General features: G+C 46.1%; 1 protein-coding gene across 2 annotated transcripts in view; it reads left to right on the top strand.

The window, feature by feature from the left end:
- The first annotated feature begins 13,520 nt into the window (after nt 1-13,520).
- CGNL1 (cingulin like 1) overlaps nt 13,521-21,244 on the top strand; it is a 120,289-nt gene continuing 112,565 nt past the window's right edge. Inside the window, exon 1 of one of the 2 annotated variants that reach the window (XM_073652983.1) lies at nt 13,521-13,649. The gene's annotated coding sequence lies outside the window, so the exon portion shown is untranslated. Of the gene's footprint in view, nt 13,650-13,719; nt 13,840-21,244 lie in introns of those variants that run through there. The other variant, XM_073652984.1, reaches the window with a different exon arrangement.

Below are 21,244 nucleotides of genomic sequence, written 5' to 3'. Positions count from 1 at the left end.
GGCTCCTGCACCTTCCTCACTAGTTTGGCTGCTACCATGCGCCCTGGTAAAACCATCTCCCCCACCCTCACATGCCTGCCGCCTTGGTGCTGCCGACCGTCTGGACCTTGCAGATGTTAGCCCTTCCGCATACAACTCCTCCTCCTCTACTTCCTCCACCTCCTCTTGTGCCACCACCTGACTCCGAATTCTGTTTAACATGTGCTCCAGCATGTAAATCACCGGAATAGTCATGCTGATAATGGCATCGTCAGCACTAAACATCTTCGTCGCCATTTCAAAACTGTGCAGAAGGGTGCATAGGTCCCTGATCTGAGACCTCTCCTCCAGCGTGATTTTCCCCACCTCTGAATCTCGTTGGCCCAGGCTATACGTCAGAAGGTATTGCACCAGGGCTTGTCGGTGCTGCCACAGTCGCTGCAACATGTGCAGAGTTGAATTCCACCGGGTAGGCACATCGCATTTTAGCCGGTGAAGTGGCAGGCCCAACGACTTCTGTAGAGATGTAAGTCGCTGAGCTGCGGGATGCGAACGGTGGAAGTGAGCACACAGCGACCGTGCCCTCTGCAGAAGGCCATCTAGTCTGGGATAGTGGGCTAAAAATTGCTGGACAACCAGGTTCAACACGTGAGCCATACAAGGCACGTGTGTGACATTGCCCCGGCGAAGGGTCGCACCCAGGTTTGCAGCATTGTCGCACACGGCCTTCCCTGGTTTCAGGTCCAGTGGAGACAACCATTCATGAAATTGGTTCTCCAGAGCTGACCACAACTCCTCAGCTGTGTGACTCACATTTCCCAGACATTTCAAAGTAAAAACCGCCTGATGACGTTGAGCCCTACTGCCAGCATAATAAGGAGGTGTGCAGTTAGAAAGCTTGTGGCATGACCAGACAGGCTTTGGGTGCAGGTGGAAGACCGAGAGGAGGTTGAGGAGGCAGAAGCAGTGGAGGAACTTTGACATAAAGAGGATTGACGCACAACTCGTGGGGACGGCAAGACTTGGACAGCAGCCCCTTGTCCTGCTGTCACCATAGTTACCCAGTGCCCAGTCAGCGACATGTAACGCCCCTGTCCATGCCTACTCGTCCAAGTGTCTGTGGTGAAATGCACCCTGTCACACACAGAGTTTCTCAAAGAAGCGGTGATGTTGTGTGCGACATGCTGGTGGAGCGCAGGCACACCTTTCTTTGAGAAGTAGTGCCGACTGGGCATCTGGTACTGGGGCACTGCGACGGACATAAGGTCTCGAAAATCCTCTGTGTCCACCAGGCGGAAAGGCAGCATTTCTGTAGCCAAGAGCTTGCAGATGGTGAAATTCAACCTCTTAGCTTTCTCATGGCTAGGAGGAAATGGTCTTTTACTTGTCCACATCTGAGGGACCGAGGGCTGGCTATTGTGCTTAGACGGGGTTGATAAGGGTGTCCCCGGCAAACTGCCGGTCTGTGAGGAAGATGCAGGCGGACATGTTAGGTTGCCTTGATCCAAAGGTGGTGCTATCGATGTCGGACAGCGCTCAACACCAGCTGGTGTTACCACCTCCAAAGAAAATGATGACCTGCCAATCACGCTGGCTGTTGCGGGTAAAGAGGTGGCAGGTCTGCGCCCCAAAACAGGTGTGACTGCTGTCCCCCCAGTCACAGAGGATGAAGAGGCCGCGGATGCACAAGATATGGCAGACGGTGGTTGGCCCGGCCGGCTAGGCCGCATTGTAGCACACTGAGCTTCCCACTGCAACTTATGCTTCATGTCCATGTGCCGGTTCATGCATGAAGTACTCAAACTATGTATTTTTTGGCCTTTACTTAGCTTTTGCTGACAAATGTTACAGATAACACGAGTTGGGTCATCTTTATCGATCTGAAAAAATGCCCAGGCTATGCAAGGCTTAGCACCCATGCGACCTGAAGAGCCACCACGACTTGTGGTGAGAGGCAGAGTTGTGTTTGAGGATGCAGTTGTTGACGTGCTTCCAGTACTACGTCTCTGTCCAGGAAGGCGCAACCTGACCTCGTCGTCACTAGCATCTTCCTCCACCTCCTCTGCTGACCTCATCTCTTGGCTGACTGTGGGTTGACAGTAAGTGGGATCTCCAACCTCATCATCATCACCCTGTGTGTTATCACACCCGTCGTCCTCAGAGCCAACCTGTTCCTGCCCTGACAAAAAACTAAAGTTGTCGCTCCAATCAGGTATTTGAGTCTTATCATCGTCTTCCTCATTGTCTCCACCAACAGGAGTTACAGTTTGGGAATGAGGGTCTACATTATGGTCAGAACCTTCTGCGTCTGGTCCTGGATCCGACTCATAAAGATTCTGGGCATCAGTGCAGATCATTTCCTCGTCTGGATTCACAGAAGCGCTGGAGTCGACCTCTGATTCCCAGGCTATAGTATGAGTAAACAGCTCTGCAGACTCAACCATCTGTTCTACCTCATACTCAGACGGGCAGCTGGAGATTTGGGAGCTGTGAGGAAGCAAGTGCGATTTGGGTGACACCTTTGAGGACTGGAGTATTTGTGATGTTGAAGTTGATGTGGAGGAGAGCCCACTTAAAGGAGCACTTGATATCCGTTGAAGCACCTGCTGTTTTTGTGCCTCATCTGGAATTTGTAGCGATTGGCGTGGCCATAAGAAAGGGATCTTATCACATTGTCCGCTAAAAGAAGTAGACATTTTAGTTTGGCTGGAAGATGGTCTTTCTTCTGCAGATGTTACTGTTGCTTTAACACCTACCCCACGGACACAACCTTTTTTCCCCTTCCCAACACGCCTATTCCCCTTTCCACCAGCAGCAGGCCTTTTTCCACTCATTTTGGTGGTTAACTAATTCACAACTCTGGAGTTGTTTGCACAAAAAAACAATGGATGGTAACCGAGCAGAGCTGAGTGGCCAAACTGTGGTATTAGGCCAAAACTATTGGCTGGGTTAGATGCAGAAAAAAATTATTTTGAATTTGCAACCTGATGGAGGTCAGTATAGATGGACTAATACAACAAGTCCCACACACAGCTAGAAGCCCAAATATTTTTTCAGAGGTACTGTAGATGCAGATAAAAATTAGTTTTAATTTGCAACCTGATGGAGGTCAGTATAGATGGACTAATAGAGAAAGTCCGACACACTACTAGAAGGCCAAATATTTTTTCAGAGCTAGATGCAGAAAAAAATTATATTCAGTTTGCAACCTGATGGAGGTCAGTATAGATGGACTAATACAACAAGTCCCACACACAGCTAGAAGCCCAATATTTTTTCAGAGGTAGATGCAGAAAAAAATATATTCAGTTTGCAACCTGATGGAGGTCAGTATAGATGGACTAATACAACAAGTCCCACACACAGCTAGAAGCCCAATATTTTTTCAGAGGTAGATGCAGAAAAAAATATATTCAGTTTGCAACCTGATGGAGGTCAGTATAGATGGACTAATACAACAAGTCCCACACACAGCTAGAAGCCCAATATTTTTTCAGAGGTAGATGCAGAAAAAAATATATTCAGTTTGCAACCTGATGGAGGTCAGTATAGATGGACTAATACAACAAGTCCCACACACAGCTAGAAGCCCATTATTTTTTCAGAGGTAGATGCAGAAAAAAATATATTCAGTTTGCAACCTGATGGAGGTCAGTATAGATGGACTAATACAACAAGTCCCACACACAGCTAGAAGCCCAAATATTTTTTCAGAGGTACTGTAGATGCAGATAAAAATTATTTTGAATTTGCAACCTGATGGAGGTCAGTATAGATGGACTAATAGAATGATGCTATGCCCAAAAGATTTTACTTCACTAGGTGCAGTAAAAAAATTGGTATTCTATACACAGGTGGTATATCTTGCAACACAGATAGGCTACTCCACTGACTAACACACTCTGCAATAGGCCAAAAAGGATTAGCTTTGCTAGATTCAGCCAAATGCTGTGAAAAAAATTGCACAGCACTGGCACAGACCTGCCTGGCAAAAACTGATAGGAACTGATGTAACCTAGTCCTGAAAAGGACTCCAATTACAATTAGTCTTTACTCCCACAATCTATCTATTTAAGAGCACAGACCTCCCTGATAAAAGTCGTAGGAAATGCTGTAACCTAGTCCTTAAAAGGACTGCAATCACAACTATTCCCTACTCCCAAGCTATCTGTATATTTGTGCGAAAATTGGCTTGAAATTAACAAGGTATAGCGCACACAGCAACAGCGGTGCCGTCTAACACGCAGCTGCAGCAGTGAGAAAATGGTGGCGACGGGGAAAATGGCTTGGTCTTATAGGGCAAGGACATGTGACATACACTGCCAATGACACATGCCCTTGCTTGTGTGAAAAAAAGCACTTCGCTCCGTGTGTGCGCTGCTGATAGGCTGACAGATTGCACCTCCCCACTGTAAATGCGGGAAAGAGAAAAAAAAATGGAGATCTTCATTGTTCCTGCAGAGATCCATCCCCTGCCCCTCCCCCCACCCCGCTGTACACTCAAACTGCGTATTAACATTAATTTTCATCATTACTGAGAAAAAATCCAGTTATGATTTTGGTGCACGAACAGTTATCGAACATAACCTCGAACAGCCGAATTTTTCTCAAATTGTTCGTGTTCGCCGAACGGCTCGAACACCGCCCAAAACAGCTCGAATTTGAGATTGGCGAACAGTTCGAGTAGAACAACGCTCATCTCTAGTGAGGACACGTTACAGCTTTTATGTGATTGCATCTATGTTTGTGTGATTAAAGTATTTTTGCTAATGAAACTATTTAGTAAGTGCTTTACTTTTATTAAACAGCAAAAGGCAATGGTACTCACCAGCCAAGGTTTCAAGAAAAAATGCACACCAGGACACGGCCGGCCCCCTTTTGTTAGAAGGAGGTAACACAGGTGCAGAATGCTGATGAACAATCGCCCTCACCCACTCTCACTGGAGGGGCGACTGCTTAGCACTAAAACTTGGCTGGTGAGTACCATTGCCTTTTGCTGTTTTCTAAAAATTCTGTCTATTGTTCTGGCTATGCTGTCTGTTTTTAATATTAGAGTAGGGACTCGCAAAACCGTGAGGACCCTTGACGATGGGTTGCGAGCTTACGTATTTTGGCCAAAATATCAACTAATACCTCATATGATATTTTTTGCACTTTTTTTATCTGCCAGGGCACGGCCAGGCCCAGTAATGGTGACCTTGTGAGTGGGGGCTTCACAACTTTGCGATGCACGGATAGGGTGCCGGGCATCCCGCCTAGTCGAATAGTAAGGGCGTTTAATAGGATGCTGGCTAGGCACGGTGCCGTGAGTGTGTGAATTGCACTCTACTGCAAGTTTCATCTGTGTGCAGTTTTAGTGCTAAGCAGTCGCCCCTCCTTTTGCTGTTTTCTAAAAATTCTGTCTATTGTTCTGGCTATGCTGTCTGTCTTTACTTTTATTAGCACAGTGGTGATGATTTCTGCGCTTCCAGACAACTCTTGTGTTCCCGATATTCATGTGTGTCACGTCGGGCACAGTTTTATGGAGTGAGTTTGCAGGGTGACTGCCATGTTAGCACTTCATTTTATATTTAAAGGGCTTGTCCAGGTTTGAGATGAAAGTCTGCAGTCACTCTGTGACTGCAGGCTTCCGAATTCTCGCAACACATGCACTGCACACTTTTAGGATTCTCCCTTGCCAGTGGCAAGAGTGGACGGTCATGTCAGCACAAGTATGCGATTTGTATACTTCTGGCCACATTCCAACTAGACGTGTCCAGTCTCGCTCAATTAATTTTCATTGAGTCAGGCCACGCATGCCTAGACAGCATGTGACCGCGTGTATGCAAATCGCACACTTGCGGTTTTGTGACCTCCCACTCTCACTGCTGGCACCAGAGAATCCCAACAGCAGTGCGCACTGTGAGAATTCAGAAGTCTGCAGTCACATAGAATGACTGCAAACTCATCACAAACTTGGACAACCCCTTTAATGCTCCAAACATAAATAAAAGCAGAGTAACCCTTAACTTGTCAGACGGCACAATAATTTATTAAGATAGCCATGTATCACCCAACCATGATCAGTACATGGTACATCCAGGGCCGCCATCAGGGCATTACTGCCTTTACCAGGGTATGGGGCCCGGTGAGCAGAGGGTGCACCCGTTCTTCTGCTCACTGGGCCCCAGAGGCAGGATTCTGCCGTTTCATTGTCACGCAAGGTGTGGGAAAGACTTAGTGCAACACAAAAGGAAGAGGGAAGGAAGCCCAGACTCTAGGGAAAGGGGGGAGTGGAGACCTCATAGGCTGATACAATATCACCCTGTCTCCCCTAACGTCCCTATATTGGTTTTTCACCAATCACTGTACGCATACCTAGACCTGTCTTTCCATGGCATTTGGCCCTGGCTAGGAAAGGAAGAGGATGAGCGCTAGTCGATCCCCACTGAACACTAAATACAACAAGGGAGGACAAACAAGGGGAAATTGCTTAGCTTTAGACGACTCCAGACAAATGCGCGCACGTCCTCTAGCACCAGAGAGGAAAACGTACTGCTCTTGCTCAAGCCTTCAAAAGGAGTAATGAATATTGCCGGCACCTCCCTCTGACACACAGCAGGTATTTATACACCCAGGCCAGGGTGTTAATTAGCCAGAGGAAGGTAGCCGCTGGGTCCTAGAGACAGCCTCTAAGAAGGTGTCTGTAATGCCAAATGTAGAGATCTCCTGCAACCAACTGCAGGCCGACTTTCGGTCACTTCTGACACACCCGTGACATTCAGTTACTGAACGTGCGTCCTCGGACACACGTTCACTTGAAATCTATTGCCATGCGGGAAGCTTCCCGAAAAGAAATAGTTAACAGCCGCCAGCCAATCACAGGCCGGCAGCTGACATCAGAGCGGATGTTGCTGGCGTATGACGTCACTGTCATGCGCCGGCGACTGTGCTTCGGGTGATGGGAGAAGCAAGGTAAGGAGAAACTTTTTTAACTTTTTTTTGTAAAGCTGCACTATGGGCGCAGGATGGAGAGACATGGGGGGCAGAATGGATATTGGGGGCAGAATGAAAACATTGGGGCAGAATGGAGAGACATGGGGGCAGAATGGAGAGACATGGGGGCAGGATGGAGAGACATTGGGGGCAGAATGGAGACATTGGGGCAGAATGGAGACATGGGGCAGAATGGAGACATTGGGGGCAGGATGGAGACAAATGGGGGCAGGATGGAGACATTGGGGCAGGATGGAGACAATGGAGGCAGGATGGAGACAATGGGGTCAGGATGGAGACATTGGGGGCAGCATGGAGACATGGGGCCAGGATGTGGGACATTATTACTGTAGGGGCTAATTATGGAGACAATGGGGTGTGGTAAAGCGACTTGCTCGGCTCTCCAGAGGCTGACACAGGACACACGGTTTGCGTTAACTTCCTGCTGGTTTATTCTGTGGCATAAACTCCAGCAGTGTCCCAATAAAATAAACAATGATAGATATACAGTGCTGGCCAAAAGTATTGGCACCCCTGCAATTCTGTCAGATAATACTTAGTTTCTTCCTGAAAATGATTGCAATCACAAATTCTTTGGTATTATTCTCTTCATTTAATTTGCTTGCAAGGAAAAAGCACAAAAGAGAATGAAGCAAAAATTAAATCATTGATCATTTCACACAAAACTCCAAAAAAGGGCCGGACAAAAGTATTGGCAACCTCAGCCTAATACTTGGTTGTACATCCTTTAGCCAAAATAACTGTGAACAACCGCTTCCGGTAACCATCAATGAGTTTCTTACAATGCTCTGCTGGAATTGTAGACCATTCTTCTTTGGCAAACTGCTCCAGGTCCCTGATATTTGAAGGGTACCTTCTCCAAACTGCCATTTTAGATCTCTCCACAGGTGTTCTAAGGGATTCAGGTCTGGACTCATTGCTGGCCACCTTAGAAGTCTCCAGTGCTTTCTCTCAAACCATTTTATAGTGCTTTTGGAAGTGTGTTTTGGGTCATTGTCCTGCTGGAAGACCCATGACCTCTGAGGGAGACCCAGCTTTCTCACACTGGGCCCTACATTATGCTGCAAAATTTGTTGGTAGTCTTCAGACTTCATAATGCCATGCACACGGTCAAGCAGTCCAGTGCCAGAGGCAGCAAAGCAACCCCAAAACATCAGGGAACCTCCGCCATGTTTGACTGTAGGGACCGTGTTCTTTTCTTTGAATGCCTCTTTTTTTTTCCTGTACACTCTATGTTGATGCTTTTTCCCAAAAAGCCCTACTTTTGTCTCATCTGACCAGAAAACATTCTTCCAAAACGTTTTAGTCTTTCTCAGGTAAGTTTTGGCAAACTCCAGCCTGGCTTTTTTATGTCTCAGGGTAAGAAGTGGGGTCTTCCTGGGTATCCTACCATACAGTCCCTTTTCATTCAGACGCCGACAGATAGTACGGGTTGACACTGTTGTACCCTCGGACTGCAGGGCAGCTTGAACTTGTTTGGATGTTAGTCGAGGTTCTTTATCCACCATCCGCACAATCTTGCGTTGAAATCTCTCGTCAATTTTGGCTTTAGGGCAATTCTTTTTGTGTTTTTTCATTGAAGACAAATTAAATAAAGAGAATAATACCAAAGAATTTGTGATTGCAATCATTTTCAGGAAGAAACTGAGTATTATCTGACAGAATTGCAGGGGTGCCAATACTTTTGGCCAGCACTGTATGTAGAGGGGGGTGCACCAGTGCCAATCATAGGGCAAAAAATGACCGGGTGCAAGATACCTACATTGACAAGATAATATGAAGCAAAAAAAGAAGAAAGAGACAATGTAATATGGAAATGCACACCTATGAGTCAATAGTGTTAAATCAAAAAATTCCAAAATTTATTAATGTGCACTGACACAAACATGCTAAAACCAATTAAAAACAGAAACCATACAGAAAGACCATGTCCACAAGTAATCAATAACCTGCCTAATAAAATAAACAGACCCTCTTGGTGTTAACAAAAAAAAAAAGAAGATAAGGTATGACAATAGTAAGCGAGGCTCTGCCCGCTGCAGGTAACACAGTGACGTTTTCAGCAACACCAGTCCTCCGGTGTTGCTCTCTGGTTTCACCCAAACACAGCTTAGAGACTTCATTCTCCAGACCACACACTTCAGAGAAACAAAGCTGACTGAGTATTTAACCCTGCTCAGTCACACCCTGAGAGGAGGTAGGGGAATGGCCTCCCACCCTCTTTGCCATTCCCATAAAACCACACCCTTTTAAGAGAGTTAACCCCCCAGCATATAACATGCTGGCAGAAATTCATTAGGTTTCAGTTCACACAGGAGAGCATCCTGAGTGACACATACCTCCCCTCGTATATCAGACCAGTGACTCGGTCACAGGGGGCAGAATGGAGACAATGTGGGTAGAATGGAGACAATGAGGGCAGGATGGAGACAATGGGGGCAGAATGGAGTCATTGGGGGCAGGATGTAGACATGGGGTAGGATGGAGACATGTGAGCAGGATGTGCGACATTATTACTGTAGGGGCTCAATAAAGGATATGATTACTGCTGTGATGTATTTTATTTTTGAGGATACTTTTTTCAGTGGGAGGAGAGAGGTCCTGTTACTGTGCAGAGAGGCACTATGTCGCTTTTTTTTCTCTAGATAACAGTTTTATTTTATGCAGAGACGAGTCCTGGCTAGAAGAAGTGATGGTGGTCTGTGCTGGATAAAGAAGAAAAGCAAAGATGAAGGACTTCAACTAGAGACTTCAACGGTGAGTCAGTAAGTTATCTATACACTGACGCAATACACTGTATACTATGTAGAGAGCTCCTGTGTATAATGTCACTGGTGATCGCTGTCTTACCTGTACACTGACACTATATACAGAGCTCCTGTGTTTCTGTTTTGAACCGGTCACGGAAGAAGATGTTACCAGGCTCCTCACATCTTCTTGCCCTTCTACCGACACCGGTGACCCTATTCCCTTACATATCCTTCAGTCCCTTTCCCTGGCTGTCACCACTCACCTAACTAAAATATTTAATTTCTCTCATGTGGTATCTTTCCCTCCTCCTTAAAACACCCATTACCTAAAAAAAATCCCTCGACCATAACTACGCTGCTAATTACAGACCCGTCTCTAACCTGCCCTTCATCTCTAAACTTCTGGAACATTTGGTCCACTCCCATCTAATCTGCTATCTCTCAGATAACTCTCTTCTATCCAGGACAATTTGATTAATTGCTTATACCCACAGTTTTAAGCGTGTTTCAAAAACACATTTCTTTAGACTGACCTATCGCCTCAACTCACTTATATAGCTATTCCAGTTTTGCCCTTACAACATTTTCTTCCAAATCAGGACCCTCGTAGCATCTGTTTACACACCCTCCATGCACGTAAAAGCTCTCTGTGTCTGTGTAATGTGGCGCAGGGCAGTAGCCATGGGTGAGGTACTCGTGTTTCACGCCCAGGCATGCTACATCAAAATGGAGATCCTGGCTGATTGTGTGGACCTTAGCTATAGAAGCAATACACTCTAGCAGGCCGCATGCTGCCGGTGACTTTGACTGGCCAGGACCAGGTCTTGCAAAGCTCAGTGAGGGAGACCACCACTTAAGAATAAACTTTTACTGAACAATAACTTGGTGGGAATAATATACAGCAGATAGCGGGTGCATAACTTTATGAGTGTTTCTTTTAGTACATGGAACATCTTTATACACATTCTCTCCATTCTTCCCAGAATGACTCAGTTCTGCCTTGCTTAGTCCTCTGTCTTCACTACAACCCAGCACAATACTTCAGGAACTTCCCTTTCCCCAATAATGATACAACAGTCAGTACGTCAGCGTCCTGTAGTTTAACCTGCGGTTCGGTGTCCTTTTTCCCCTTAGGAGAGCTACTTAGCCACTATGGTCATTAGGGCTCATACCCATATGTGTGAAAACAAAAACGTTCCGAATTCTGGACCGAAAAAACGGCAGAGTGTCAAGCGAGTACTACGCGATTTTCACGCACCCGTCTCTTTAAAAGCCAGCAATTCATCAGCTCCATACAGTTACAACACAGCGGTACCCAACAATTTAGAATAGAAAGAATAGATCTACACACATAGAATAGATAGACAGAAAGATGTCAATCACATATATAATTAGTACAGTGACAGTGTAGCTTACTGTACTTGACATTTATTGTTAAATTAAAGAATTTATTAAAAATAAAATTGGCGTGAGGTCCCCCGTAATTTTATACTCTAGCAGAGGTAAAGCGGACAGCTGGGGCGGATGTTTTTAGCCTGGGAAGGGGGTAATACCCATGGAGCTTCCCAGGCTATTAATATCAGCTCTCAGCTGAATACTTAGCCTTTACTGGCTATTAAAATGGGGGAACCCCCCCAAAAATGACGTGGGGTCCCCCTATTTTAACAGCTAGCGAAGGCTATGCAGACATCTGGGGATTGATATTATAAGCCTAGGAAGGAGCCATGAATATTGGACAGGAGCACTCAGCTGCCCCAGAAATGGAGCATCCATTATGTGAATACCCTATTTATTATATTGATTGTGGACTATACAATACAAGAACTTTTTATCTATTGTGTACCTCCTATTTCCTCACAGATTATAAACTTGCAAGCAAGACCCTCTCTGAACCTACTGAATTATGTGTTACTCTATGATTTTATTGTCTGCACAAGTCCCCTCTGAAATGTAAAGTGCTGAGGAATATGTTGGCGCTATAGAAGTAAAAATTATATATATATATATATATATATATATATATACAGTGCAGACCAAAAGTTTGGACACACCTCATTTCAAGATTTTTTCTGTATTTTCATGACTATGAAAATTGTACATTCACACTGAAGGCATCAAAACTATGAATTAACACATGTGGAATTATATACTTAACAAAAAAGTGTGAAACAACTGAAAATATGTCTTATATTCTAGGTTCTTCAAAGTAGCCACCTTTTGCTTTGATGACTGCTTTGCACACTCTTGGCATTCTCTTGATGAGCTTCAAGAGGTAGTCACCGGAAATGGTCTTCCAACAATCTTGAAGGAGTTCCCAGAGATGCTTAGCACTTGTTGGCCCTTTTGCATTCACTCTGCGGTCCAGCTCACCCCAAACCATCTCGATTGGGTTCAGGTCTGGTGACTGTGGAGGCCAGGTCATCTGGCGTAGCACCCCATCACTCTCCTTCTTGGTCAAATAGCCCTTACACAGCCTGGAGGTGTGTTTGGGGTCATTGTCCTGTTGAAAAATAAATGATGGTCCAACTAAACGCAAACTGGATGGAATAGCATGCCGCTGTAAGATGCTGTGGTAGCCATGCTGGTTCAGTATGCCTTCAATTTTGAATAAATCCCCAACAGTGTCACCAGCAAAGCACCCCCACACCATCACAGTTCCTCCTCCATGCTTCACGGTGGGAACCAGGCATGTAGAGTCCATCCATTCACCTTTTCTGCGTCGCACAAAGACATGGTGGTTGGAACCAAAGATCTCAAATTTGGACTCATCAGACCAAAGCACAGATTTCCACTGGTCTAATGTCCATTCCTTGTGTTCTTTAGCCCAAACAAGTCTCTTCTGCTTGTTGCCTGTCCTTAGCAGTGGTTTCCTAGCAGCTATTTTACCATGAAGGCCTGCTACACAAAGTCTCCTCTTAACAGTTGTTGTAGAGATGTGTCTGCTGCTAGAACTCTGTGTGGCATTGACCTGGTCTCTAATCTGAGCTGCTGTTAATATGCGATTTCTGAGGCTGGTGACTCGGATAAACTTATCCTCAGAAGCAGAGGTGACTCTTGGTCTTCCTTTCCTGGGGCGGTCCTTATGTGAGCCAGTTTCTTTGTAGCGCTTGATGGTTTTTGCAACTGCACTTGGGGACACTTTCAAAGTTTTCCCAATTTTTCGGACTGACTGACCTTCATTTCTTAAAGTAATGATGGCCACTCGTTTTTCTTCACTTGCTGCTTTTTTCTTGCCATAATACAAATTCTAACAGTCTATTCAGTAGGACTATCAGCTGTGTATCCACCAGACTTCTTCACAACACAACTGATGGTCCCAACCCCATTTATAAGGCAAGAAATCCCACTTATTAAACCTGACAGGGCACACCTGTGAAGTGAAAACCATTTCCGGTGACTACCTCTTGAAGCTCATCAAGAGAATGCCAAGAGTGTGCAAAGCAGCCAGCAAAGCAAAAGGTGGCTACTTTGAAGAACCTAGAATATAAGACATATTTTCAGTTGTTTCACACTTTTTTGTTAAGTATATAATTCCACATGTGTTAATTCATAGTTTTGATGCCTTCAGTGTGAATGTACAATTTTCATAGTCATGAAAATTCATGAAAATCTTTAAATGAGAGGGTGTGTCCAAACTTTTGGTCTGTACTGTATATATACATATACTGTTTGTGCAGTAATGTGCCACATGGGCACAGGGGCACAGGGGCTCTCACCCTTCGGACAGACCTGGCGCTGCCTGAATCTGAGTGCAGAGCTGTTGCTGCACAGCAGGTGGCAGTGTGGCGTGCAGCCAGATTTCGGAGTCCTCTCACAAGAGGAGGAAGGGGTGGTCACCTTGGTGGAGGGAGGGCGGCCGGAGAGCAGTGCAGAGCTTGGGATAAGTCTGGAGTAACTTCACAGCAGAGGGACTGACGGAGGAAGGTGAGTGAGCCACCATGCCCCTGTCATGTAGAGAAGCCTGGTACACTTGGTGGCAGGACGCCCCCAGCACAGCTGTGCAGCCCGGGAGGGGGTCTCACCTGTGCGGGCTCACTGCTTGTCCTCTGCAGGGCTGCTCTCCATGTAATGACCTTGCCTGCTGGATCCCTGGCTGTGTGCTTAATGACCTGAAGTGAGTAGTTTGCTTATCCCCAGAGCTGTGGGACTACGACTCCCAGTCAGTGTACCAGATGGGAGTTGTAGCTGAGGGACAGGTGATGATGAGTTGTTCTAGTATGTGAAACTTTTAAGGAAGTCGTATAGGAGGAATAATAATATTATGGCTGATGGTCCAGCAGTATTATGTTACGGGTACAATGAGCGCCGTACCCAATAAATCGTACAAGCCCCCTCCCAAGTGTAGTTACATGTGACGATAAGTAACGGGCGACTTCCTATGTCGGTGATCGCCGCTTGTTGCGGGTGAGTTATCTGTAAAAGAACCCATATGTTATGTTCACACACAGCAGATTTGTTATTACGTCTGTCCCATATGTGTGAATGGAGCTTGCAGAAATGTATGCACAGAAACTATCCCATTATTCAGGCTAATGAGCATGGAATTTTTTTTATCCAATAATGGATGATTTTCGTCTCCATTTCTTTTGCGTGCTCATAGACTTGAATAGATGAGTCTCGTCTGACATATGGAAGAAACCAGCGCATGCTCCAATATTTCTTTCACGCACCGATTTGCGCTCATCTGAACAACAAAACTGAATAACATTGGTCCGAGGTCGGTCGGTCAGTTTTTCCGCATTTGGACCAAAAATAGTTGTGTGAACTTGGCCTCACACAGCACTGCAATTAACGCAACGATTCTGTCTTGTGTGATCATATCCTTATTACTAACATCCCCAATCCTGATCCACAGAAATGTGGTTCATTGGTCGTTGTAGGAGATTTGTTTTAAGTAAAATAATAATAAATCATATATTATAAATACACCTCGGTCGTTATTTAAGTGATTATACTTTTTGCGTAGCCCGAGAAAGATACCAATCCGCGGTTAGATTGTGGACAGATTGACCTGTGTACGGCAGCGTAAACCTCACGGGTGATATTATGTCACGTGAGCTCTTTGGGAAATGTCACCAGATATTGTGATAAGGATTTTTCTGTTTGGACATTACAGAAGGGGGGTTTTACCGTCAGTAGACACGTCTGAGTCAGGCTGGGGAGCCACTAGAAAGAGCAGCTTCTGTTCCGCAGAACTTTTTCACTTTTTTTTTTAAATTACTTAAATGTTGGTATTTTGGTCTTTAAAATATATATATATTTTTTTCCCATTGAATTTTGTTAAAAATTTGCAGCAGTAGATTTTTTTTTTTTTTTTGTCCAGGCTCCCTGTTTTGTTGCACATTCAACTTTGATAATGGACTGTGGTCATAAATCTGTAGAGGAGTTCAGGAAAGACTGATTAAAACAGCTAAAACCCCTACTGTCAGAATGAACTCACTGATAGATTCTCAGTTGAATCATTCCACAACCCGCAATAAACAGTGCAACAAAGAGACTATAGAAGGCAAACAGTGCTAAATTGTTAATGACACCCAGAAGTAAATGATTTTTTTCCCCCCAAATGCATACATTTAAGTAAAAAACAAACAAGCATTGTCACCAGAGGTAGACAACCACTTTAACACCTTTTGTAAGAAGCTCTGTAATGCTACTGTACATGCTGCCTTGGCAATTATAGCTGATTGAATAAAAACAAACATGGTGACTGGCTGTTTGCCAGGGCAGCTTCACTTTAAGGATGGGTTGTCCAAATTACCCCTTTAATTTTTACTGACCAATGACTGTACTTGTGATCAAGGTCATTAGCACACTATTCCAGGCACTATTATGGATCACCCATACACCACACTGTACCCCATATGTCAGGCAAGGTGCCATACGTGGAGCATGCGGCCTATTTGTCCATCTTTTATCTAGTATGTATGCCCGGCCTGGAAACATTGCAATGTTTTGTGGAGAAGTTATTCATTATTATTGACGGAAGCAAACTGTTCAACAAACCATGTTGAAGTTGCCTTTAACATGGTAGCAGAATTTTATTAAATTAGGAAATTGAGAAAACTATAACGCATAGATACAACTAAGTCGGAAAAAAAATCGGCTAATTACATTTTGGTCGTGTTATGTTGCTTTAGATGTCTCTGATAGAAATGCATAGGAGTCTGCCTCATCCTGGCCTATCTTCTTCTAATTGTCTACTGTTGTGTCATTCTGGTCTCTCTGCCTCTTATGCATGTCCACTGCTGCGACGTCTGACTCCTGGCCTCTCTATCCCTTTCACGTGTCCACTGCTGCAACGTTCTGGCCTCTCTATCCCTTTCACGTGTCCACTGCTGCGACTTCCTGGCCTCTCTATCCCTTTCACGTGTCCACTGCTGCAACGTTCTGGCCTCTCTATCCCTTTCACGTGTCCACTGCTGCGACTTCCTGGCCTCTCTATCCCTTTCACGTGTCCACTGCTGCGACGTCCTGGCCTCTCTATCCCTTTCACGTGTCCACTGCTGCGACGTCCTGGCCTCTCTATCCCTTTCACGTGTCCACTGCTGCGACGTCCTGGCCTCTCTATCCCTTTCACGTGTCCACTGCTGCGACGTCCTGGCCTCTCTATCCCTTTCACGTGTCCACTGCTGCGACGTCCTGGCCTCTCTATCCCTTTCACGTGTCCACTGCTGCGACGTCCTGGCCTCTCTATCCCTTTCACGTGTCCACTGCTGCGACGTCCTGGCCTCTCTATCCCTTTCACGTGTCCACTGCTGCGACGTCCTGGCCTCTCTATCCCTTTCACGTGTCCACTGCTGCGACGTCCTGGCCTCTCTATCCCTTTCACGTGTCCACTGCTGCGACGTCCTGGCCTCTCTATCCCTTTCACGTGTCCACTGCTGCGACGTCCTGGCCTCTCTATCCCTTTCACGTGTCCACTGCTGCGACGTCCTGGCCTCTCTATCCCTTTCACGTGTCCACTGCTGCGACGTCCTGGCCTCTCTATCCCTTTCACGTGTCCACTGCTGCGACGTCCTGGCCTCTCTATCCCTTTCACGTGTCCACTGCTGCGACGTCCTGGCCTCTCTATCCCTTTCACGTGTCCACTGCTGCGACGTCCTGGCCTCTCTATCCCTTTCACGTGTCCACTGCTGCGACGTCCTGGCCTCTCTATCCCTTTCACGTGTCCACTGCTGCGACGTCCTGGCCTCTCTATCCCTTTCACGTGTCCACTGCTGCGACGTCCTGGCCTCTCTATCCCTTTCACGTGTCCACTGCTGCGACGTCCTGGCCTCTCTATCCCTTTCACGTGTCCACTGCTGCGACGTCCTGGCCTCTCTATCCCTTTCACGTGTCCACTGCTGCGACGTCCTGGCCTCTCTATCCCTTTCACGTGTCCACTGCTGCGACGTCCTGGCCTCTCTATCCCTTTCACGTGTCCACTGCTGCGACGTCCTGGCCTCTCTATCCCTTTCACGTGTCCACTGCTGCGACGTCCTGGCCTCTCTATCCCTTTCACGTGTCCACTGCTGCGACGTCCTGGCCTCTCTGTGCCTTTCACGTGTCCACTGCTGCGACGTTCTGGCCTCTCTGTGCCTTTCACGTGTCCACTGCTGCGACGTTCTGGCCTCTCTATCCCTTTCACGTGTCCACTGCTGCGACGTTCTGGCCTCTCTACCCCTTTCACGTGTCCACTGCTGCGACGTTCTGGCCTCTCTACCCCTTTCACGTGTCCACTGCTGCGACGTTCTGGCCTCTCTACCCCTTTCACGTGTCCACTGCTGTGACGTTCTGGCCTCTCTACCCTTTTCACGTGTCCACCTCCCCGACGTCCTGATCTTTCTGCCTCTTTCACGTGTCCACTGCTGCAATTTCCTGACCTTGCAGCCTCTTTCATGTGTCCACTGCCGCGTCGTCCCGGCCTCTGTGTCCCTTTTACGTGTCCACTGCCGCGTCGTCCCGGCCTCTGTGTCCCTTTTACGTGTCCACTGCCGCGTCGTCCCTTTTACGTGTCCACTGCCGCGTCGTCCCTTTTACGTGTCCACTGCCGCGTCGTCCCGGCCTCTGTGTCCCTTTTACGTGTCCACTGCCGCGTCGTCCCGGCCTCTGTGTCCCTTTTACGTGTCCACTGCCGCGTCGTCCCTTTTACGTGTCCACTGGTGCATCGTGCCGGACTCTGTGTCCCTTTTACGTGTCCACTGCCGCGTTGTCCCGGCCTCTGTGTCCCTTTTACGTGTCCACTGCTGTCTGAGTACAGTCATTGTCTCCTTTAACATTGAAATTGTCTGTCAAATAGACAATTGATCTTTTGAGATTTTCTTTTCCTGAGAAACCTCGTAGAGCTTAGGCTGGAAGATCATATATTTTACTGTCTGTATGTGTTCTTTTTAGGTTCTGTTCACACATTGGCATTAAAATTTGATGTATATTTCCTTGGCAGAAACCTCAGGCTGACCCTCCTATTTCAGCTGGGGGGTGCAGCAGATCTCCTTGTGGATTTAGTGGCAGGGCACATTTTTGTTGTTAGTGCCCATCACACTCATTCGTCCGACTGCTATCTCTCGTGACTGGCACAATGTCTAATGTGTATGGAGGACTTTTAGAAAAAATGTCCACATTAGCACAAATCTTTTTTTATTTCATGGTGTTGTGATTGTTCCCCCTCAAACACTCCATAAACAGGAAACACATGGCGATGCTGACCTATTCTGATAGTAGTTGTCTTATTGGCCTAGAAGGAAGCCATGTCAAGAGGGTTGATTGTGTGCACCAGATTCATCAAAGGGCGCATGTCTTATTGATGAACATATGAAGGGGGGAAAAGCCATAAAGCAATGCCAGGTCTAGTTGGAGAAGTGTCACAGTTTTATGCGTTGGAAAAATTGGCATAGTGGCTTTATAAATGCCGTTCTGACAACACAAGGCTTGAATTTTATAATGTGCCAATCACTTGAGTGTGGCCATTTTTGCATTTTACCGTTAAAAAACCCCCCATGTGACTAAAAACTTTCTGGCAAAAAAAAAAAAAAAATCATCTCATGATTGATTCGATGCACAGTAAGTCAGATCACAATCCTGCATCACTCCAGTTGCTGCAGAACTAAATCTGTTAGGGAATGTTGGGAGTTTTAGTTTCACACCAGATTGCTGACTCCTGATCTCCTGTTGTAGGTATTTTGCCCTTGAAGGTTCTCTGTACTAAGGTGCCTCAACTCATTGCAAGGGCAGCATATGACGGCTACAGCTCCATGCTCCTAATAGTCACAATTTCAAAACACAAAATTAGTTTACATTTTACAAGTAATGAATATGGTGGATTAAAGAGAACCTGTCCGCACGATTTTGTACAGTGAAAACATGGCTGTGATTGCGCTGTAATACTGATTACATTGATGCATTTGGTGGAGAAATCTGTTTTGTGGTTCTTCATTAATCGCCATTTGATGTCGTCTGTTAATTAGATTTGGTGCACATGGACCGGACTGTACTCTGGGTCTTCCCCCTGTCTCTGATTCTCTCCTCTTGCCCTCTCTGGGAATTGCTCACAAGGTAATTCTGAAAGCAGCCTAAGGACACCCCCTCCCATCCACCCCTGAGAATACTGTGAGCTGTGCCCCCTTAGCAAAGAGAGTGGAAACTAGCAAATTGGGTGCACTAAATAGCAAGGCCAATATCTCTGGAACCGTAAGGCAAATTAAAAAATAAATAAAAATGGAATACTCATTAGCATCAAGAATAATATAAGCGGAAAAACTGTCCACTTTTTTTTTTTTGTCCTGGTGGCAGATTATTTTTAAATATCTTAGACCTGATGATGTTGCTGTATTTACTTTGAAACTGCATGCCAAAACGGCTGTATAATTCCTTTTGGAAAGTTCCCTCCCTTTCTGAATTCCTAAATTGCTTTTTTTTTTTTTTTTTTTCAGGGTTGTACAACCAATCTCATGAGGTCTAAAGCCCCCGTCTCACATAGCGAGATTGCTGCTGTGTCACGGTTTTGGTGACACAACAGCGACCTCACCAGCGATGTCGCTATGTGTGACACTTTGCAGCGATCAGGCCCCTGCTGTGAGGTCGCTGATGGCTGCAAAGTGTTCTGGACCATTTTTTGGTCGTTGCCCTCCCGCTGGTCAGCACACATCGCTGTGTGTGACCAGCGGGAGCAGCGATCAGGCTGGTAACCATGATAAATATCGGGTTACTAGGGGCACATGCGCACCTAGTAACCCGATGTTTATCATGGTTACGAGCCTGCTAACCTCCCGCTCACTGTAGCAGAGTGGTAACCATGATAAACAACGGGTTACTAGGTGCGCGTGTGCCCCTAGTAACCCGATGTTTACCATAGTTACCAGCCTGCTCCTGCTTCAGCAGGCTCGTAACCAGGAGCAGGACATCGTGGAAAGATTCTTTCCACGATGTCGCTGCTCCCCTGATCGTTGGTGAGCCTGCCTGTTTGACAGCTCACCAGCGACCACATAGCGACGCAGCAACGATCCCTGACAGGTCGTATCGTTGTCGGGATCGTTGCAGCGTCGCTAAGTGTGACGGGGCCTTAAGAGATGTATATAACATGCCGCTTGTATTGCGAAACCATGTGACAGATCCGCTTTAAGTAATATTTGTATTGTAGAAGGGTGATCTTTAGGGCAGCAGAGTTGCTGGTCATTTTCATTATTGGGCTGAATTTAGAAGTCTGTGAAACAACGTCCATGTACTGCCTGACCCTGAATCACCCGACCCGAACTCAACAGCCTCATACATGTGTATTAGGCAGTAAAGTGTGGGTTGGGAGACCCTCGGCCAATCAGCTCACAGGCTGTATCTCTAAAAAAAGAAAAAATCTATTTCTATATCTCACAGCATACTGGTCTTTTCCATATTTTGGATGACACTTGCCTACTCAAGTCTATGGGTGCCCCCAAAAAGAGGATCCTATACCGGTCACACTTATCGCGTCCAATTTTTTTACTTCCATATTGCAAATTTTAACATAGGAAGCTGTATTTGAGCATGTAACTTTTTTTTTAAATGTTGCTATGTAAACGGATCACAATACTGATGAAAATTATCCCTTTATTTTCTGAATAGAAATCGGACAGTTTTCCATAAGTGCTTTTCTGTTACAATGATACTGATGACCTATCTTTGAGAAAGATAATCACAATCGGATGTTTGTGGCACCACCACTGATCAGCTGTCACTAGCTGGTCTGCAGTACCCGGGAGCAGCCACTAGTCAGTGTGGTGGAATGGTGGTGTTCTGCTCCGCACACGGTCTACATCTGTCTACTCCTGGGGCTGGTAACAGAATATTTATATATATTAGAGAGGGTGGCGTAACTTATAGCTCATGGGCCCCAATGCAAAAGCTCCAACGGGGCCCCCAATTATTGCAAGTCTTTAACAGTATTAATCTTTTTATACAGGTAAAACTGACTTTTGGGCCCCCATAGGCTTCAGGGCCCGGGATTGCAACCCCTGCACCTATTGTAGTTACACCCCTGACTAGAGCTCTGTGTTGTGGATGTGCTGTAT

The sequence above is a fragment of the Phyllobates terribilis genome, unplaced genomic scaffold (assembly GCF_046119375.1).
Source record: "Phyllobates terribilis strain yellow unplaced genomic scaffold, ASM4611937v1 Scaffold_11__3_contigs__length_659146591, whole genome shotgun sequence".
NCBI lineage: Eukaryota > Metazoa > Chordata > Amphibia > Anura > Dendrobatidae > Phyllobates > Phyllobates terribilis.
Note: the sequence above shows the minus strand (reverse complement) of the source record. Positions and strands in the feature narration are given on the sequence as shown.